This window comes from Protopterus annectens, chromosome 9.part0, assembly GCF_019279795.1.
Source record: "Protopterus annectens isolate FY-2018-M chromosome 9.part0, PAN1.0, whole genome shotgun sequence".
Lineage (NCBI taxonomy): Eukaryota > Metazoa > Chordata > Ceratodontiformes > Protopteridae > Protopterus > Protopterus annectens.
In genome coordinates this window covers 1,068,555,562-1,068,578,996 of record NC_056743.1, presented here as the reverse complement: position 1 = coordinate 1,068,578,996, position 23,435 = coordinate 1,068,555,562, and the positions used below count along the sequence as shown (strand labels likewise).

At 40.1% G+C, this 23,435-nt stretch overlaps 1 protein-coding gene across 5 annotated transcripts in view; it reads right to left on the bottom strand.

Annotated features, from left to right (window-relative positions):
• Window positions 1–23,435, bottom strand: part of LOC122811806 (calcitonin gene-related peptide type 1 receptor-like) — a 1,193,346-nt gene that overhangs the window by 66,301 nt on the left and 1,103,610 nt on the right. The window lies entirely within an intron of this gene.

The window sequence follows — 23,435 nt, the reverse complement described above, 5'->3', positions numbered from 1 at the left end:
TATGGTTAAGCTTTAAGCCATGCATTCTTATGCTAACTGTAGTGGCATCTGACATGGCTGCATCTACTGAGTTTTTATACACATTTTTTCATGAGTAGGTCTACTTTATCAGCAGCTGGCATTAGCTTTCTTAACTTTTCCCTTGTATCCATGTCATGCAGAGTCAAAAGTATGTTTCAGTGTGCAGCACTAGCAGTGGTACATCTGTTAGTCATGGATCTGATAAATAATGACCTGCAAACACAACCCAGTTTGGCTTTGGCAAGGGCAAGTCATGCCTACTGAATCTGGTGGATTTCTTTGAGAAAGGCACTAAGGCCATGGATGAAGGTAAAACAGTGCATACCGCATATCTCAACCTGGCCAAGGTATTTGACACAATTCCCCACTCAGGTATTATAAATCACAAAACTGGACAGAAATCTCTGTCACCAGATGGATAGCCAGTTGGCTCACGGACAGGACATATGATTAAAGTGGGTGAATCCAGATCCAGCAAGAGGTCAGTTACTAGTGGTTTGCCACTGGGCTCAGTGCTGGGTCCACTCCTGTTTGGAATATTCTTCTCTGAAGTCAAGACAAATGTTGAAGGCCTCTGGATGACAAAGTTTGCCGTAGACTGCAAACTGGGGCAATGATTGAATCCCCCAGTGATGTAGCTATCCTTCAGAAAGGTCTAGATCAGACACATTATTGGTACAAGAATCATAGCCTAAACTTAAATGCAAAAGAATGCGTTATCATACCCATTGGAAAGTCAAATACCCCTGCAGCTTGAACTTTGACCAGTATGTATCCACAGTGGTGAGGAAATCCTTTTATGTGGCATAACTTACAGGTATGGCATCCAGATCCATGGAGATAATAGTCCCACTGTAGTCAGCCCTGAATAGATCAATAATCGAGTACAGTGCACCATTTGGCATGTACTTGACTAGACAGTGATGGAGCAACCTCAGAAGTTCTTCACAAAGAAAATACAGGGTGTAAACAACATGGACTGTGCGGATAGTCTAAAAGTCCCATCCCTTTACTCTGTCTCGTACCGACTATTAAGGGGTGACCTATGCCTGACTGACAAGGAAATCACAAATCCAGCCTTGGTGGCTCTGATATACATCCACAAGTCAAACAGCACAAGGGTCACCTGATCTAGGAATCTAAACTTAGTCAGCGACTCAAACAAAACATGCTGAGCAGACAGATATGTGTCTCAGAGGTAGTCACAACCTCTTAGTGCAAGGGGATATCATGTAAGTATTGCAGGTATAAATGTAGACTTTTGCTACTGTAACAGGTGTTGTCTTAACAGAAATGTTGTGTGGGAAGTCACATCTGATATTGACTTGTATGCCATCAGTTACTGACAGACATCATAAGATTATCACATATCACAGTAATGATCCTGTGAAATACAGCAGAGATATGACCAATAAATGTGGACAGTCTGACACACTCTGGTCAGTCCAGAGGTATACGCAGCACCCCTTAGTGCAAGACGGTGTGGACCAAGCCTGACAAAGTGGATGTTTACAGCCATGTAAATGGGGATATCACGAAAAATACTGAAATAGATAACCTCACACAGTTTATGCATTCACGCACTCCTGTCTGTCCTGACACATAATAACTGGAGGAGCAGAGGTCTCAAGCCCACATACTACCCACTAGTTAGTGACATACATCTGTACAGCATCCCACTGCTTTGTCAGAAATACACAACAGTTATGGTGGCCCGGCAACAGTACACATGACAAATATCTGGACATAACATCACACTGGGTAAATACACTGAGCTGCTAGGCATATCACAAAGCACTATGCAAGCTACACGCAGAATGCCACAACACTGTCCTACATTTCTTATGGGGGAATACACATGTACCGGCAAATATAGCAGGCTCCACAGGCATGTAACAGCATGGAGTAACAGACACTTGTGTGAAAGTGCATACCTTCTTTGGAACAGCCACATTAAATTCACATTAAGCAGAGTTCTTCCCTGGCCCTATTCAAATGCAGTTTGGATCAATGGATGGGCAATTACAAATGCACATCTGGGGTATTGCTTGTGTCCCTTATGGACAGGAGCAATCTGTAAGATACTCAATGCACAGGCACAAATTCATGCCATCCTCTTGCCCCTAGGGGGCATATATTGGGTAGAATCGGGTTACATTGTCTAGGCTTGTAAGGGCCCTTAAGCCATTAGCTTAGTTATCTCATATGACCCGATGTTGTAATGCAATCAATTGGTTTAACAGTCAGATTAAAGGATATAAAAACTTGCAAGTCCTACAATGATAAAAAAATAAGGCCTGAATGGCACATATACAATGCAAATGCATAGGTGAGACTCCCTGCACTGCTACACCCTTGCTTTTCATTTATATTAACTCCAAGATTGTTGTACCTTAGAGTAAGGGAAGTACTTAGATACTGCAGTCTTGAACTTAGCATGTATATCCCAGTCTTAGTGTGTTTAGTTTTAGTGTTACAAAGATTACAGTCATGTTTCACAAACCTGCAGTAGGTACCCCATTTCCAAGAATCTCAGTGATGTAAGAGTGGCCAGAGCCACTCTACATTTCCTTCTGAAACAGCTTAGTGATAAGAGTTATTGCTGCTGAAAAGACTTTTAAATAATTAAAGAGTGCCTTCTTTCACTTGGGTCCTGGGAGAGTCTGTCAAGTCGTTAGGTATATGTTGTGCAAGGTTAACTGTTGCACTTGCTATATCTAGGAATAATTTTATGAGTGGCGGAATTGTTCATATCTGCTTATTATTTTCATCAAATTACCATGTCTTTGTTTTGGAGAATCTCCAGAATCTTAAGGAAAACACTCCATTTTGTTTGGTAGGACCTGAGGACTGTCATAATGGGCATTATCATCACTAACCTCCCCTACTGGAGTCTGTGTTTGCTGCATATAAAATCCTCTCTTTGACATGGCATAATATGACTCAGACTTTGAGTTTAATGAACTCCATGTGTCTTATCATTAATCCCATGGATGTACTCTGTTCCCCACATATTTATATAATAGTATCTTGAATTCAGTTATAGTTTCTGCATTCTTTATATTTGACAAGCTGTTTCACAACAATACAGTCCTTCATAACAAGAGAAGAGAGATGAAGTATGTTTTTCCTAGTCATTTATGGGAGTAAATGTAAACTTTGGATTTGTGTTTGATCTTAGAAGGACCTTTATCCAAGAGCTATCATCAACATTGTATCTGCATTTGAGACTTTTTAGGACTAGTCTGTGCATGAAATAAGCTTAACTCCCACATTTCCAAGGACCTTGAAAATAGATGGTTGACTTTCTCTTACTATGACGTATTCCTGTTGTGGTGACTCTCTCCCACTAGATGTCCTCTGACATTCTGTTGTATATGTGAAGTAATGTATTCCATTAAATGCCTAGCTACTCCTACAAACTACATTAGTGATGTGGTCCTACTTTTTAAAATCCTTCTGTACTGGCACCGGTAGTCAGTGCATGCCCACTTTTGAGACAGATGCTGTTTTATCATGGAAGTGGGAGACTTTATCCATCACCAACAAACTTATTAAAGGAGTCCTTTTTTTGTTACATTCTCTGGATCTCCTTCCTTTCCTTCAGTTTCCAGTCATTTTAATGCTATCTGTTTTATACTTTTTGTACTAATCTCTTACACTGATACACTTTGAATAGTTTTGCTTTCTTTCTTTCTTTCTTTCAAAATTATGATTTTTCTGTAACAAAAAGGCTAGCAAATGTTTTGGTACTCTGAATTTACTGGCTTTTAATGTCTATTTACACTGCTTACATTTAATGGGAAGCATTTTTCCAAACAGAGTTTCATAGGTTGGTACTGGGCGGCCACGGTGGTGCAGCGGTTAGCGTTGTCGCCTCACAGCAAGAGGTTCTCTGGTTCGACCCTCGGCTGGGGTGCCTTCTGTGTGGAGTCTGCATGTCCTCCCTGTGGTTGCGTGGGTTTCCCCCGGGTGCTCCGGTTTCCTCCCACATCCCAAAGACATGCTGTAGGTGGATTGGACACTCTAAATTGGCCTTAGGTGTGCGTGCATGTGTGTGCCTTCTGTGGAAGGTTGGGTGCCGGTCTGGCAACTCGACACTGTAAAACTCCTCTGCCAATCATGAGCGGACAGGTGATCTGCTGTAGCGACCCCTAACCGGGAAAAGCCAAAAGAAGAAGAAGTTTCATAGGTTGGTACTAGGCTATCGGCCCTAGGGCCTATACAAGCCTAATCATTACAATTCCCTGGATATTTCTTCCCGCAATATTTACTTCCCTGGACCCCTGTCTAGCAGAGTGACTGATGTGATCCCCGGGGTGAATTTCCTATCTCCCATCCAGTCATCAAGGTTCCTTTTGAAGAGGGCCAAGGAGGCGCTCTGCTTGACATGTATGGGTAGTCTATTCCAGAGTATGGGGAGTCTCTGGGTCAGGAACCTATCCCTCCAGCATGTTTTGTTCATTGTGATGACAAGGTTTAGATCCCTGGAGCATGTGGCCCTGAGGGATTGGGATTTCTTTTAAGTGTCGCATGTTCAACAGCTCTGGGTTTGACATGGCCTTGTATGTTAAGCAGAGATTGCCTCTGAGTGGACGATATGCCACAGAGTATAGCTGGAGTTTTTTTAGACGGTCAGTATAGGGCATCTGCTTTAGGCCTGTGATTCTTTTAGTGAGGTATTTCTGTGGCCTTTCCAGCTGTTGCAGATGTCTTGTGAGGTACATACCAAACAGGGCATTGTACTCTATAATGGGTCTAATGAGGGATGAGTACAGTGGGACAACGACCTCCTTTTTTCTGGATGAAAAGCCCTTAGTGATGAGGCGTGCCACATAGAAGGATTTGCTGACTGTTGTGGCAATGTGGTTATCGAAGGTGAGACCACTGTCCATCTGTGTCCCTATGTCTCTCATCACACTTTTAGTGTTTAGTGTGCTGCCACCTATGTGGTAATTCATGGGTACATGTTTTTTCCCAAAGGGGATAACTATACATTTCTTGGCATTGAGCTTGAGCCCATGGCTCTTGCACCAAGCATCTGTTTCTGTAAGGCCCTTTTGTAGAATATCCACATCATTTGGAGATTCAATAATGGCTCCCAGTTTGCAGTCATCTGTGAATTTTGTTAGCCAGAATCCCTTAGTGTTGGCCTGTACTTCAGAGAAGTAGATGTCAAACAAGAGCGGTCCCAGGACTGAACCCTGAGGTACTCCACTTGTCACTTGTCTGGAGCTGGATTTAGAGTCGGCTACTTTTACAGACAAGTTTCTGCCTGTAAGCCAGTTGGCAACCCATCGAGTGACGTAGGGATTTATGCCCACCTTAGTAAGTTTATCTATGATTCCAGAGTGGGGGATGTTGTCGAAGGCCTTGATGAGGTTCAGATAGGCTGTGTGGACCGCCTTACCCTCGTCCACAGCTCTGGAGACTGATTCGAAGAAGTCAATCAGGTTCAGGAGACAAGATCGGCCCTTCACGAACCCAAACTGCGTGGGGTCCAGTGTTTGAAGGTTGCCAATGTCTTTGTTTATAAGCTGCATGATAATGCGTTCCATGCCCTTGCAGATCAGGCTCGTTAGACTGATGGAACGGTAGTTCCCGGGATCCAAGGTGGATCCCCCCTTGTGGAGTGGGATAACTGTAGCTGTGCACCACTCAGTGGGCATGAAGCCTCAGCTGAGGCTATGATTAAACATGACACTTAGGTGAGGTGCCAGTTTATTTTGTAGTTCATGTAGTACACAGCCCGGGATGTCATCTGGTCCCATGGATGCTGTATTCTTAGCTTTGGAGAGTGCAGTTTCTACCTGTGTGGCCGTGATTACCGGAATTTGGCAATCTTTTGGTATTGAGATGTATTGAGGTGCTCAATGAAGAGAAATTAATGCAGTTTATTGTAAATGCACCTTTCATCTACTGAAATCACAGAAGAAAGGAGAAAATCAAATATTTGATTTTTGTGAACAAGTATTTGCTGCTATTTAGAATGGAAATTATTGAGATGATTATAATAAGTAACTGGGTCATGAGGGCTGTAGGGGACCACTCAGCTTTCACAATCAAACCACACCAACCCTGGGTAAATCCTGATATAACTGTGCACAGTCATAGATTATTGCTTAGTTATCAGAATTGTCCAAGAGGCAGGAGCAGATCAGAAATGTGATGGGAGATTATCAAGGATGCAAAACATAAGAAGGTAAACAAGGCAAGGATGCTCTCAATTCCAGCTTTTATTAGCTTTCTATCTGGAGTCATTGGCCAGTGAAATAAGAAAGTCTAAACTAAAAGGGTACAAATGGGGGAACACAGTGAAGGAAATAGCTCTGTTTGCAGATCATATCATATGATATATTACAAAGCCACAGAGAGATTTAAAGACTCTATTAAAAAACATAGCCAGTTGCAGGATACAAAATAAATGAGGTTAAGACAAAGGAATATTATTAAAGTATGTACCTACGTCTGAGTTGGTGCAACAGTTCCGCTTCCTCTGGGTACATGAAAAGATGAGAAATTTAGAAATATAGTTGAAAAACAGCACACAGATTAGAGTAAAAGAGATGTGGAGAGAAGCAACCAGAAAATAATACAGAACCTAAGGCAATGGAAACAGTGGAAAGCAGTGAAAACTAATTATGTATCTAGGCAGCAAAATGCAGCCTATAAAAATATTTTTTGTACCTTTCGTGCTTTATGTAAGTCAAGTCTACTGTTTATTCCCACCAGTCGAGACTTGGACAAAATAAAAAAAGGTTTAAATCTTACCTCACAAATAGAAAACAAGCTGTTCTCTGGGATAACCACACCTCTTCACTCTTGCCTGTTTCCATTGGTGTTCCACAAGGCTCTATCCTTGGACCACTTCTCTTCTCCCTCTTCATTAATGATCTTCAAACTATAATCCCTCAAGCAACCTGCATTCAATACACTGACGACTCTACGCTCATCTGCTCAGCATCTTCTACCCCTGAACTTATCTCTCTCACCCAAACAGTGTTCAATACCGTAGAAACATGGCTCTCTAGTCGTTTCCTCTTACTAAATGCAAAAAAAAACAAACTTCTTCTTTTTACCCCCACATCCAGGACCTCCCCCTTACATTTCTCTATCTCCTCCAACAGTGCCACTGTCATCTCACCTGACACATCAACTAAATTGTTAGGTATTACAATTGACAATAATCTCTCATTTGACCTACACATTAACAACTCCATAAAACTAGTTAACAGAAAGATAGGATCCCTATATCGAATTAGACCTTTTCTTACACCTTCAACTAGAACAAGGATCGCTCACTCCCATCTTATTTCTACTCTTCCCTATGCTTCACCTATCTTCACCAATCTCAAAAAAACAAGCCTTTACAAACTGGCAACCTGCTATAATAACATTGCCCGCTTTGCTACCGGTAACCCCTACAAAACACATCATTGTCTAAACTTAAAACTTTTAGGCTGGCCTGAGTTTCAGAACTATCTGATAATCCACCAACTCTGCATTGCCCATAAAATCTTGTACCAACCTAATAATACCCCAATCCTCTCACAACTCATAATCCCCTATAAAAATCTCAACTCTCTCCGCTCCTCCAGTAAACTTCTGACAAGTTCCATAAAATCAAATAATAATGCTGGTGACTCTCTTTTTACCAATGCTGTAGGGACAAAATGGAATTTGTTACCTACTAACATAACAAAGATTACATCATTGCCTCTTTTCAAACAAAATATTAAACTGCATTTCCAAAATCACTGGCTTTGTTCATGTAGTAAACCTGACTAGTTTATTACTATTACTAACTAAATATAACTATCTCTCTTATTCCTTCATACACTACTCTCTATTTGTCTTACTCCTCATCCCCCACTACTTCTCTACCTGTTATCTGTATTATTTGCTTTTTCTCCACAGTTAATCCCTATCTTTTCCCTTACTTTCTTCTCACTCTACTTTCCTTACATACTTTCCTTTATTTACTATATCCAATAAGTTTTTTTTTTCTTTTTTCTTCATTCTCTCTCTCAATTTGTACAATGTCATGTAGATAGTATTGTGTGTCATAGGAATTAACTCCTGTAGTAGTACTTTATATTGAAGGGTTTACTAATTTTTGTTTTTATTACAAACCCTATTACTAACTCCAATATTATTATTGTTATTATTATCCTTATTTTATTTTGGTATGTTAGATTTGCTGTATGTATCTCACTCTGTGGAGCTTTTCTCCCCGGGCCGCTACTGAAAATGGAAATTTCTCCAGCTAGCCTAGCCCTGTCAACAAATGTAAAATAAAAATAAATAAAATAAAATTAAGGAATTCATATGTAAAAACAAAAGGGAACGTGTCAAGTGGGGAAAATTATTTTGCCAGTAGAGCAATGAGGGCTGGGATTATACCATTTAGAGGAATATTACAATGCCACACAGCTAAAATTAATATATATTTGATTGAAGACATAACCTATACATCTAAAACAAAAAATATGATAATAAAGCAGGACGTGTTTAACACAGACAGGAAAAAGGTGATTTGGGAAATGTTTGCAATAGCTAAAAGAAACATGTATGTACAGCATTACTAACAATAGAGTGTTGTTCACATATTAAATTGTAATAGGGGACCTGAGTGCTACAGGGAATGCGAATACAGTCATGCTATGGAAGTGAAGCAATCAAGAGCCATAATTTTGGGATAAAATGCTGAGGGACGATAGGATATTAAGTTGGCATGAAGCCAAATTGGAATTTGACTTGTAAGAAAGGGATCGTTTAGCAAATATGGGTTTATTTGCAACATACAAGGGACAAAGAATAACAGTGATCCCCAGAAATGAATTATATAACAAAAGCCAGATCAGACATTACAATCTGGAGCAAACTAATTAGAGGGGTCTGTAACTGAGGATAGAAGTGAGATCAGAGGCAAAGAAAAGACAATATTGTAGCCAAAAATTAAATAAGCCGATCTTAATAGAAGAATGAAAGGGAATTCGTATGAAATCTGGATATTCAATAAAATCTACACAAATTAGAATATTTACACATAAGTGCCTGAACGGTTATTCTTATACACCAGCTAAGTTACAGTCAGTGCCGGTGCTAGGTTATTTTGCGCCCTAGGCAAATCTTATTAGTGCGTCCCTTTTTCTACAAATAAGTTACTTTTTTTAAATTGAAATTATAGAAAAAGGAAACAATGACTTAAATTGACATATTTATTGCACAAAAGATTACACATAGATTACATAATCAAAATTTTATTTTTTTTGCCTTCTGCTTCACAAAATTTTACACTAAATCCTTCAAATACAGTGTGGAAGCAAGATCATATTCAATTGAAATTGCTGCCAGGTCTACAAATCTATTTTGTAACATTGTTGAGTGCAAGTAAGTTTTGATAAGTTTCAGCTTTGAAAAACTACGTTCACCAATTGCCACTGAAACTGGAAGTGTTAGCAGTATTCTTAGGGCAGTGAAAAGATTAGATACACAGTAAACCAATTTTTGTTGTACTATTATGAAGTACTATTATGTTGTACTTCTTGTGGTGGCATAAGTCAGAGTTCAGTAGTATCAATATCTTTGTTAGAATTATGTGTCAAAGCCTTTTCGAAATTTTTGCAGTCAGTATATCTACAGGTGCCTTTTTGTTCATATTGTATTTATCGTACAAGGAAGCCAAAAAAAAATATTATGCTGTTCTAATTGTTGGAACCTCTCTTCAATAGATTCGATAGCCATGTCTAAGACAGAATAGTAAAAGCCTACTTTAAATTTGTGCTTAGGATCTTGTGGTGTCCTGTCTTGAGCTTCATATTCAAACTGCAGTTTTTGTCTCCTCCTTCTAACTTGTTCTGTATCAAAGTTTGGTTGTGTTTCTAGTTCCTTGGCAATCTCAGAACTATCAACCAAAACCTGAAACCCTTATTACTTCTGCAAGTTAAAAGATACTTCTTGATTATTTGAAGTTGTTTTGTTGCTGAATTTAAATCAGCTTCCTTCCTTTGCAATGCTTTGCTAGTAATGTTTACTTCACAAAGAATGTTATACCATGCAACAAGAGATACCATGAACTGGAATTTGCAAATTGCATCAGCAAGTGCCTTTGCTTCAATGCGGGAATGATTTCCAGCTGGTGAAAATTTTATTCTTGGGTCATAAAAGATTTGCATTAATGCATCATATACATTACCAAGATGATACCATAGTGGCTTCAAAGCGTTGATCCGACTCTCCCATCTTGTTTTGCTGAATGGTGTAATGGTTGAGTCCAAGTCATGGCTACATAAAACTTGTCAACAATGAGATGATGCAGATAAATAATTATAAATCTGTTGGACTAAAGTGAAGAACCTAGACACATCTAGGCAACACTTTTGATGCATCATTGACCACTAAGTTTAAAGAGTGTGCATTGCAGGGAACAAAAAAGGCTTGTGGATTTATGTCTAGAATTCCCTTTTGTACACCATTTTCTTTGCCTTTCATGTTACTTCCGTTATCATATCCTTGACCATGGAGATTCTCAATTGGTAATTCCATTTGTTCAAGCTGTTCAATCAAAGTTTCTGTCGTGAAGGAACTTGTAGTTTTTTTCTAGTGGAACAAATCCTAAGAAATGTCCCATTATTAATACTCAGGCTCGAACATCTCACTATCTGATGGTCTGATAACATCAACAAAACGTACAATCATTGTCATCTGTTAGTATGGCTAATGTCTGGTGTGAAGTCCAAGATAATTGAGTAATATTTTGCCAATTTCACGAGTGATAGGATCTTCTTTTTTATATTGCTTGCTAGGATACTTATAAGTTCATTTTGAACATTCTTTCCCAAGTAATGGACCATTATTTCTTGATTTTTGACTCTGCGTATATGTAAAGGTTCGTTCATTACAGGGTCAAAAAGGGCTAGATATGCAACAAAGTTTAAAAAAATTACAGTTACTGGCACTGTACAACTTTTCATTAGTACCACGAAGTGCCAAGTTCTGAGTGCCAAGTACTCTGACCAAAGCCAAGCAAACACTGGTGCCACAAAGGAACGAACAAAAGAAGTCTTCGAGCTACTGCTTGAAGTTCACAGCAGAGGTCAGTAGTATCAACATCTTTGCTAGAATTATGTGTCAAAGCTTTTTCAAAATTTTTGCAGTCAGTTAGTATATCTATAGGTGCCTTTTTGTTGATATTGTATATATCGTACAGGAGGCCAAATAGAATATTATGCTGTTCTAGTTGTTGGAACCTCTCGTCAATAGATTCGATAGCCATGTCTAAGATAGAATAGTAAAAGCCTACTTTAAATTTGTGCTTAGAATCTTGTAGTGTCCCGTCTTGAGCTTCATATTCAAACTGCCGTTTTTATCTCCTCCTTCTAACTTGTTCTGTATCAAAGTTTGGTTGTGTTTCTAGTTCCTTGGCAATCTCAGAACCATCAACCAAAACCTGTTCGAAACCCTTAGGACTAAAGTGAAGAACCTAGACACATCTAGGCAACACTTTGATGCATCATTGACCACTAAGTTTAAAGAGTGTGCATTGCAGGGAACAAAAAAGGCTTGTGGATTTATGTCGAGAATTCTCTTTTGTACACCATTTTCTTTGCCTTTCATATTACTTCCGTTATCATATCCTTGACCATGGAGATTCTCAATTGGTAATTCCATTTGTTCAAACTGTTCAATCAAAGTTTCTGTCATGAAGGATCTTGTAGTTTCTTCTAGTGGAACAAATCCTAAGAAATGTTCCATTATTATTACTCAGGCTCGAACATCTCACTATCTGATGGTTTGATAACATCAACAAAACGTACAATCATTGTCATCTGTTCAGTATGGCTAATGTCTGGTGTGCAATCCAAGATAACTGAGTAATATTTTGCCAATTTCATGAGTGACAGGATCTTCTTTTTTGTAGTGCCTGCTAGGATACTTATAAGTTCATTTTGAACATTCTTTCCCAACTAATGGACCATTATTTCTTGATTTTTGACACTGCGTAAAGGTTCGTTCATTACAGGGTCAAAAAGGGCTAGGTATGCAACAAACTTTAAAAAAATTACCGTTACTGGCACTGTACAACTTTTCATTAGTACCACAAAGTGCTAGGTTTTGAGTGCCAAGTACTCTGACCAAAGCAATGAGATGTTCCAATATTTTTTGCCAATATTGTTCTTCTTCTTTGATTTTTTTTCTGGTTAATATTATTGACTGTTCTTTCCAAGTCTGATAGTTATTTAAATGAAGAGTATTCCTTTCATGTAAAGATAGAATTGCTCCAATGTTTTTCCAATCTTTTGAACCCGATTCTTGTTGGGCCGACGTACCTTTTGTGTTGAATAGCTTGCAGAAAAAACAAAAAACTACATCTTTTGAAATCGGATATATTAACCATTGACAGTGTACTTTTTCACCATTAGCCAGTAATCTTTGGTAGTGTGTCAGAGAAAATCTTTTTTGTGCGTCTTTGGAAAAATCATACATAATAATCTGCTGTGGTCCATTTTGTACTAAAATCTGTCGAAAATTATCATTGCACTGTGAAGGTCAATTTGCTGTGTCACTATAATCTAGATTAGGCATAGTAGCATCTTCTTTTCACTTTTTCCAATATTTTCTTTTTCTTTAATTTGAGAAACATCTGTTTTTGGATCAACATCATTTGTAATAGAAGTAAAACATTCAGCATTCGATGTTTCACTGAGAGAGTGGTCACATTCTTGTTCTTCAATTATTTTTTGTGTGCAAATATATTTCAAGAAAGAACCCTCTTGCTTTGCTAGTTCCTTGGATTTTTCTACTTTTCTTTTTCGGTTCTGAGCTCCAGGTGGTCATTTTGTATCGGCCATAGCTAACTATGCTAGAAAAGAAATAATTTTCTAAATAAGATGTCAAAATTTAATGTTATTATATTACCTCTAAAGCTATGTAAACTCTAATTATATGTACTAACTACTGCGTCGAGGCAAGCCGGTACGTAAAAATCAACTACCAATCATTAGCGGACCGGAGTTCCCCTATGGCGACCCCTAACCGGGAAAAGCCGAAAGACACAAACAATATATACTAACTTTAAGGCCAGTCAACTCATTCAACTCATTTAATTCACAAACACCCCCATTACCTAACTAAAGTAACTGATGTTATGTAGTCCAATCTCGCCTACATTCTTACCTGTGGGTTCAGAGCCGAATGTCGGCTCCAACTCGGCCAAACTTTTCTAGCTCGAAGTCTTTCTATTAGCCCAGGGTGTTCACCAAATGCATGGCAGTGGTGACTGCTCACTTGAGATGTCAAGGATTCTAGGTGTTTCCTTATCTGGACGACTGGTTCCTCACTGCCACCACCAGGCATCTACTAATTCAGACCAGGGACGCCACCATAACTCAGTGTCAACAGTTGGGCATAACATAGAACTGGGAAAAATCTGCCTTGTTGCCCTCACAGTGTGTCACTTTTATAGGTGCAGAGTTAGACACCGTCCTCATGTGGGCATTTCTACCACAGGAAAGAATCAGAGTCCTACAACAACAAGTTCACGCCCTGCTCCCTCTGAGAAGAGCGAAGGTGAGATGGGTTCTTCAACTACTGGGGACTATGGCTGCGACAATTATGTTAGTCCCTCTAGCAAGGTTACATATGAGAATCCTTCAGTGGCTTCTCTTTGCCCTGTGGTCTCTCCAACGGCTTCCACTTTCTCACCCTATTCTTCTCATGGACAGGTGCAAACAGGATCTCAGTTGATGGCTTTACACTAGCAATCTGGACACAGGAAAACCCTTCATTCCATCGCCCCCGATTGCCACGGTGACCACGGATGCCTCCCAGATGGGGTGGGGGGGCATTATCTAGGCAGGACAGTCCAAGGCACGTGGCAAGAGCGCAAGATACATTTGCATATCAATGTCCTGGAGATGAGAGCTGTGCTACTTGTGTTGCAGGCACTTCAGAGCTTTCTCCCTCTCGGGACTATTGCAATCCACTTGGACAATATGTCAGTGGTGTGGTATCTGAACAAGCAGGGAGGAACCAAGTCATATCCCCTGTGCAGAGAGGCCATGCGAGTGTGGCAGTGGGCAGTGTCTTCCCAACGTTTTCTGGTGGCAACGCAGATTCCGAGGAAGTCCAACGTGATCGCAGACAGGCTAAGCAGAGCTATTCTGATGCCTTATGAGTGGTCCCTGAACAGTCAAGTGGCAGAACGGATCTTCTGCAGGTGGGGTCAGCCTTGCTGCGACCTTTTTGCCAGCCCCCTCAATGCCAAATGCAGCAGCTACTTCACATTGATCCCCCCTCAGGGGGAGTCACCCAGGGACGCTCTAGTCCACGATTGGCCCTCCGGTCTACTATATGCCTTCCCTCCGGTCTCCTTGCTGTCACAGGTTATTCAGAAAGTGCAATCCTTGGGAAGCAGAATTATTCTGATTGCCGCACACTGGCCTCATCAGATTTGGTTCCCCTTTCTCCATCCCTACCTCTTGGACGCTCCTTGGATTCTGGACCCACAACCAGACCTACTGATACACATGTCAGGGCAGCTCCATCACTCTCTTTGGACCCTCCGGTTGACAGCCTGGCTACTCCACTTCCATCACTAGTTAGGCTTCATCATTTCTCACAGGAGGTAGTCCATATCTTATCTTCCTCTCATAAGCCCTCTACCAGGAAGATTTATTCCAGCAAATGGAAAATATTTTCAATCTGGGCTCATACCCAAGGGATTGACCCTTACATGGCTCCGATTTCATCTGTTTTGGAGTTCTTGTCTATGCTTTTTCACCAGGGCTCAGCGTCTGCCACCATAAAAGTCCAGTTGGCGGCGATTTCTAACTTTCATGTTGCTAATGAGCCTAGTCTGATGGCTCACAGACTCTGTAAGGCTTTCCTGTAGGGCACTCTGTTGCTCCATCCTCCTGTCTCGGAAACTATCATGCTTTGGGATTTAAACTTTGTTCTACAGGCTCTTACTTCATCACCCTTTGAACCTGCAGCTACTTGTGATTTAAAATTCTTGACCTGGAAGACTATCTTCTTAGTAGCCATCACATCAGCCAGACGAGTTTCAGAGATTCAAGCACTATCAGTAAAACCCCCATACTTGATTTTTCATAAGGACAGGGTTTCTCTTAGGCTGAACCCTTTCTTTCTTCCCAAAGTGGCGTCTATCAGTAATCTTAATCAATCTATTGAGTTGCCAGTGTTTTTTCCCCAGTTCTCAAACAAGGCGGAATTTGAATTTCATCAATTGGATGTACACAGACAATTACGTTTTTATCTGCACAGAACCAAAGACCTCAGAAAATCTGATCAGTTGTTTGTTTCCTTTTCGGAAAACAGAATTGGGTCTCCTGTCTCCAAAGTCACACTGTTCAGTTGGATCTCCAGTTGCATCTCCTTCATTTATTCCTCAGGGGGTAAAGGTCTACCATTCCCAGTGAAGGCTCACTCTACTAGGTCTGTATCTACATCTACAGCCTATCAGGCCAGATTGTCTATGGATGATATTTGTGCTGCGGCTACTTGGGCATCTCCTCACACCTTGGTTACTCATTACAAGCTGGATGTGGTATCTAGGGGCAGGTTTTCCTTTGGTTCCACAGTGCTCAGGAGTATTTTCCACTGAGCCTCCCAGGATTTAGGTGCTAGGGACGCTGTCCCACGGGTAAGAATGCAGGCGAGATTGGACTACATAACATCAAGAAGTTATGTACTCACCATAACGTTCGATGTATGCAGTCCATCTCGCCTCACATTCTTACTTACCCTCCCTCCTTCCCCCTTCCTGGAGGATCTGAAGTTAGGATCTGGAGGTTAGGTCTGGTTTCAGAACTCCCTTCATTCTTGGTTTGTTCTTCCTTTCCTTGGGTGTTGTTATGCATGGAGAATGAGTGCTGGTGTTAGCAGCAAACTAGATCTGGGGATATAGAGCAATGCAGCATGGGATACCTTCTTAGCCAATGGAAAGACTTCGAGCTAGAAAAGTTTAGCTGAGTCGGACCCGACATTCGGCTCCGAACCCACGGGTAAGAATGTGAGGCGAGATGGACTACATACATCGAACTTTATGGTGAGTACATAACTTCTTGTTTTGTACCTGTCCGGATTAAGGTCCAAATAATAGTAACAGTTGAGTTGCATAGTTGCATTGCTTTCATTTTGTTGACAGAAACATTAGTCACAGCTTGTGTGAGCCAGCCAAGTACATTGACAAACAGTCCTATTTATCTTGACTACCCCTACAAAACAATATTAGGTTAGAAAAATATGCCATTCTTAAACGGCTCCCTAGAACACACTTCAGACCTAGTATCTCCTTGACTCCTGCCAGTATATTAAATTAAAAAATATAATAGTACTAATACTAATAATAGTAAAGAAAGTCACCAACAAATCCCAAAACACACAAACCACTAGCATCTGGTTGACAATGCCAGTGTATTACAAAAAAAAAAATTCAACATATGTGCGGAAAGAAAGGTTCCAACATAATAGAAACATTTTTAAACAAACATTCAGTATATACATGAACAGGTATGAAATAACACATTAAGAATTGCTCGTAAACTTGCTAATTATTTTATACTTATCATAAAGTACAGACAGAAAATTATTGTAATTTTATCATTGCAGAACTGTAACAGTAAGCAGCTGTGCCATTTGTTCCATTCACATAGTCCCAATCTCTACTCACAACCCCAATCACAGTATATGACTTGATCTTGCGAGGTTAAAAACAAAAACAAAAAGCAGCAAAAAAGATGACACTGCCATTAAGTATACTTTTTTTTCACACAAACAATACTTGAGTTCAGAGTTTGTGGTTGATCTTACTTCAATGAAATGCACATTACTCTTGCAAAGTAAGACAGAACTGCAGTCATTCTGTTTACATATAGGCATTGCACCCATTCCAACTGCCTACCCAGAGATATGCTTTGAGCCTACAATGTGTAAAATAATGAAAATAAAAGGCCACGGTTACATTATTGTATTTCTTTCACAACACATAGCCAAAAACATGTACGTGATCCTCCAACAGTAAGTATGACTTGAGAAATTGCAGCCTCTGCTAAGGACAACCACAGAGCCTTCTTCAACCAGATCAAAAACTTTAGAGGTAAATACTAAATAAAAACTACATTGTCTTGGATGAAGTGTCAAATGTCAGAGCTACCTACAAGATAGAACAGTCACTTTGCCAATGGACCACAACCCAAAACCTATGTCAGCCTCTATGAGGGTGTCACAGGGGTTGATATTAGGACCACTGCTTTTCTCATTATTCATAAATGTTCTGCAGTCGGACTTACCAAAATGTAAATATCACACTGTATGCTAATTACATTGTTATTAAGAGAACATCTGCAGTACAACAAGAGACTGCAGATTCATTGAAAAACAGACTTCAGGCTGCCATGGAACTGGTTCTGCATAAATAAACTGATACTAACTCCCAAAAAATCAGTAGCTGTGTTATTCAAAACATTTAACAACTATCCTGCATATAGTCACTACAAGTCTCAGACCCTGCTCACAACAATTAACATACATCACACAACAGAAATATCTACGTTTGCTGCTTAGTCAGACTCTTAGTATTCAGGTCTGCATTGAAGCTCAGACGCAGAAAGGACTCAACCAACTTCAAGTCACTTACAAAATGTCCTACCTACTTATATTAGAAGCTAAGCACTAATGCCATTAATGTGCTACTGCTCGGGTTGGAATACTGCCTGCCTCTGCTGCTTCTGTACTCTCACCAAAATTTGCAGTGTTTATAGACAGCAGAAAATAAAATATTAAGGTGTATACATCTCTGTCCTACCCATGAAGACCATTGACGTACTATAAATAAATGCAGCTGGCTCTCAGCTGAGAGCAGACCCTCTTTCACACCAACATATAGACAGCTTAATGATGGTCACTGTCTCTCACAAACTATCTGCATTTTATGTACCATACCTACTCATTAAAAATACAGATTATTCATTGGTTCTTAGGTAGGTACAAGGCTATTGGCCCTAGGGCCTATATAAGCCTAGCCAAAAAGGTACCCTGGCTTTCGCCACCTAAGAAAATTATTTTCCTGTGCCCCTGTCAAGCTGAGCCACAGAAGTGATCCCTGGGGTGAATTTCCTATTTCCCATCCAATCATCAAAATTTTCTTTGAAGAGTGCTAATGAGGAGCTTTGTTTGATATAGATAGGTAGTTTGTTCCAGAGTACGGGAAGTCTCTGGGACAGGAATCTATCCCTCCAGACATGCTCTGTTTATTGTGGTGATAATATTTAGGTCCCTAGAGCGTGTAGCTTGGAGGGATTGGGATTTCTTTAAGTGGAGCATGTCCAATAGCTCTGGGTTTGACATAGCTTTGTATGCTAGACAGAGATCGCCTCTGAGTAGGCAATATGCAATGGAGTAAAGCTGGAGATTTTTGAGACGGTCTGTGTAGGGCATCTGTTTGAGGCCAGTAATCCTCTTTGTGAGGTATTTCTGCAGCCTTTCCAGTTGTTGTAGATGTCGTGTGAGGTACATACCAAAAGAGGCACTGTACTCTATAATGGGTCTAATGAGTAACGAGTAGAGGGGAGCAATGACCTCTTTTTTCCTGGATGAGAAACCTTTTGTGATGAGGTATGCTACGTAGAAGGATTTCCTGACTACTGTGGCGATGTAATTATCAAAGGAGAGACTACTGTTCACCTGTATCCCAAGGTCTCTTATCACACTTTCGGTGTTAAGTAGACTACCGCCTATGTGGTAGTTCATGGGTACAGAGTTTTTACCAAAGGGGATGACAATGCACTTTTTGGCATTGAGTTTGAGGCCATGACTTTGACACCAGGCATCTGTCTTGGTGAGGCCCTTTTGTAGGATGTCCACATAGTTTGGAGTTTCGATTATGGCTCCTAGTTTGCAGTCATCTGCGAACTTCATTAGCCAAAGACCTTCTGTGTTAGCCTGTACTTCAGAGAAGTAGATACCAAACAGGAGAGGACCCAGGACTGAACTCTGTAGTACTGCACTTGTCACTGGTCTGAAGTCGGATTTGGAGTCTGCTACTTTCACAGTGTGGGTTATGTCAGTGAGCCAGTTGGCAACCCATCTTGTGACATAGGGATTTATACCTAGTTTAGTGAGTTTATCTATAATTCTAGAGTGGGGGATGGTGTCAAAAGCCTTGACGAGATCTAGATAGGCTGTGTGAACCACCTTACCCTTGTCTACGGCTTTGGTGACTGCTTCAAAGAAGTCTATCAGATTTAGGAGACATGATCTGCCTTTTACAAACCCGAACTGGGTGGGGTCCAGAGTTTGGAGACCACCAATGTCTTTGTTTATAAGTTCCATGATGATATGTTCCATGGCCTTGCAAACCAGGCTCATCAGGCTAATGGGATGGTAGTTCCTGGGGTCCGTGGTGGCTCCCCCTTTGTAGAGTGGGATAACCGTTGCTGTGCGCCATTCAGTGGGCGCAAAGCCTGAGGTGAGGCTGTGATTGAACATGGTACTGAGGTGGAGTGCCAGTTCATTCTGTAGGTCATGTAGAACGCAGCCTGGGATGTTGTCAGGTCCCATGGATGCTGTGTTCTTGACTTTGGAGAGTGTGGTTTTTACCTGTGCAGCCGTGATTACAGGAATTTGTTATTCTTCCAGTATAGAGATGGGCCCTTTAGAGGGTGAGAGCGGGGTAAAGTTAGCACTGAACCTATCTGCCAGGATGTTGGCAGTATCAGTTAGTTCTGTATATTTAGTGCCATTGTGCTGTAACTCAGAGCAGATCTGAGTGTTGCCATTGAGATTCTTGACATAGCTATAGAATGCTTTGTGGTTGCCTTTAGAATCAGTGGCGATTTTGTTTTCATAACTGGCTTTGGAGGATTTTATAAGGGATCTCAGCTTCTTACTCAGGCTGACCAGGGAGTTCCTCCAATCATGGGATTTTACTCTTTTTTGCAACAGTTTAGTTCTTCTGCTGTAGAGTTTGTTTATGGCAGAGGACCACCAGATTGGCTTCCTTTTTAGCATCTTGGTTTTGTTAGGGATAGCACGATCCATGCACTTGTGTAAGTCTTTATAAAGTGCATTTGTGTAGGATTCAGCAGTTGTACCTCTATTGTCCGTCTGCATGGGTGTCATGAAGTTTGCCACTTCTGTCTTAAGAAGTGTGAAGTTGGTTTTGGAGAAATTTTTTATGGTGGTTTCCCTAATGGGAGGTAGGGGTGAGATGTGGATGTCTAGGGTGATTAGCTTGTGGTTGGGTCTGACCAATGAGGAATTGACCTCTGGTATGGAACACCGGTCGCCCATGTTGGTAATGACCAGGTCTAGGATATTACTGCCCCTGATGGTGGTGTGGATTAGTTGATCCAAGGCATTGGAATTCATTAGTTCCAGAAAACGTTGAGCTAAAGAGTTGGTACATAGTTTTCCCAGTTAATAGTGGGGTATTTTAAATTGCCCATTATTAGGGTGTTAGGTTCTACCCTAATATTTTCCAGTGTATCAAGAAATGAGGAGTGGGAATCCTGGGGCATGGTGGGGGATCTGTAACAAGCTAGAATTTGGCTTGAGGTCCTGCCCATAGTTGCACTTGGATAATTTCAGATGCATTATGCTGAGCAACTAGCCTGGAGGTGTGGATATCCTTAAGGAATATGGACACGCCTCTGCTTTTAGTGTTTTGTCCAGGTTAGGTCGCCGAAAGGTGTGGTATGAATTATAGCCTGGTAATGCAGGGGTGCTCTCTGGAGCCTTGAACCAGGTCTCTGTCACTACACAGATGTCGATGTTCTCCATTTTAAGGAGTGTCTTTTTACCTTTAGTAAATTAGCCCCAGAATACTGGAACCAAATTTAAAAAAATATCAGATCAATCACCTCTCTCGAAAAAAATATATCAGAGACTCCAGTCAATGTCACTGATTATATAATCGTGAGTAATCAAAACAGAAACAGGCATGCTTACATGACATCACATACTCCTAGGCCTAGCCATGAGGCTGAAACAATGTACATTCTTAAGGGATCATTTGCATATATACCACCAGGGGTCGACATTACAGGAGGTGTAAGGTATCACACAAAGAAAACTCTATCTTGGCTGGGTTTTTCTTGCAGAAATTACAATTTTACATGACCCGCCTTTGTGTTCTTTGCAATTGCCACTTTATGTTGCCTCATAGTCTGCATTGCACCTGAAAAAGATACTTAGACTAGTGCACCTACTTTTAAAACAAATAAATAAAATTCTGCAAGTTTTATTACATTAGGTAGTACTGAAACTACAAGTGCATATTTTAATGTTAAAAATACAGCAAAAAGCAGTAATATATTAGCCAAACGTGAATAAAGACATTAAGGTAGTTTAGTTATAAGATCTTGTGAACCCTGACACTGGCCCATTATTTTTTTTCACACTTACCTGAACTGTCTGCTGTCACTGTGGTCTGTGGATTAGTTTTTAATTAGCAGACTCTTAATAGCAGTAATAAAATTCACCCACACCTTGTCTCATTCTCACTCGTTGCTTTACTCCATGCAAAGAGCTGGAAGAGAGCGCGAGAGCAATGGGACTAATCAGCAGCCACTTCATGTACTTGGCTGCTGACTAAACAGCCCAATTGGATCCCTGGCCAGAAATTGATCCTGTTGATCCCTGCAGTCTCTAGTTAATCCTGATTTAAAAAATAAATATGCATATACAGTCTTTCAAGGTGTGGTCACTTGAATAAATACATGTTTTTATTAATTAAATTTCTGACTATGTTACTCATTAAATGATAGCATACTCTTCATGTGCTTTATTGCCGAAGGGCAGAGTTCAGGTAATTTATTATATTGCAAGTGATGGACAAATCTGTTAACTCACTCTTCAATTGTGTCATTATACAGACCACAAATGTTCATGATGATAACATATTATAATAAGTGAACCGCCACATTTAAAAGGGCTGGGGAATCCAGTAACAAATATGATAGGTGAATCAAAAGTAAGGCTTAAATATTGCTCAAAGGAAACTGTCGGTTATAACATGTATTAAGCCTACAGACTGAAATTGGGCTACAGTCCTTAACAATGATGCTTTACTGGTGTATATCAGATAATCTTTTATGGCTAAGAGGTACAGTTTCATGAATTGTTTAAGAACACTTGAAAGCCAGAGAGAAGGCAGCATTTTAGATTTCACATCACCTTTCTTTCAAGGTATTGCCACCACATGAGATCTAAATATGGATTTTTCTCTCATTCATTTATCATCCTCCCTCCCTAGGCCAATGTGTCAGGCATCAGGTTGGATAACTGTCTTGTGTGGGATCCTCCAACCCCACATCTAATATAATGATATAATGGAAATGCTTATTTCTTGTGATATGCGCATGTAAAAATCAAAATAAACTGTTGGATAACATTCAGAAATATGTAGTAAAGGTGGGAGGTAATCTGCACATCTTGATACTAAAAATGAAATAATGTTGGCTGCGTGCCATGCCAGCAAAACTAAAACAACTATCTCCTAATGTTCGTGGTGTAACTACCAGATAATGCCGAGTTCCATAAACTGTACTGGTATTTTTGACTGCACGTTATCACACCTGACAAAGTTTGGAGGGCATGATAGGGCAGATGCTTTGGCTGAAAATTTGTCATGTTTTATAGTCTCTAGTTAATCTGGAGTCTGGTCTGGTTTTATAGCAGTCCGGCAATGGTGTGTTTTTTTTTTTTTTTTTTGTTAAAGTGCAGCTCCAAATACTCGCTACGAGCTGCCCCACTGCGCCCCCTCATGATTTGCGCCCAGGCCAATGCCTAATTTGCCTTAATGGTGACACTCACCCTGGTTACAGCACATATTCGCATAAATGAATAAAACATCATAGAGATGTTTATGATTGCTTATGTTGTAAGTGAAGGTTTAATAAAGATGTTTCTTGTTTAAAAAAAAGGGGGGGGCAGGAATCAAATAATTTATGTAATGTTGCTTAGGTTATACGATACATAACAATATATGTGAAGTATTATGTTTGTTAATACAGTTTGATTACTTTTGTATAAATGTAAAATTGCCTATGTCACAAGTGATAATTCAATAAAGATGTTTAAAAAACACATGATGGAGATGTTCAGAAAGGAAGAGGAGATTGGGAACATATTTTTGGGACTGTCATGAATGAAAGAGATTTAAACAAGAACCACAAGTAAAAGTTTATAAAATAGCAGGGGTACATGCAACGTTAAGCATCATATCTAAGATATGTCTTAAAACTAATACATTTACTATTGACAGTAGCCAAAAAACAATTACAAGAACATGGAAAGGTAAAGATATACCGACAATTCAGGAAGTGAAGAGAAGCAAGGAACAGGTTAAGGAATTAAGAAATACAATTGTGTATAGGCAGAAAAGTGGA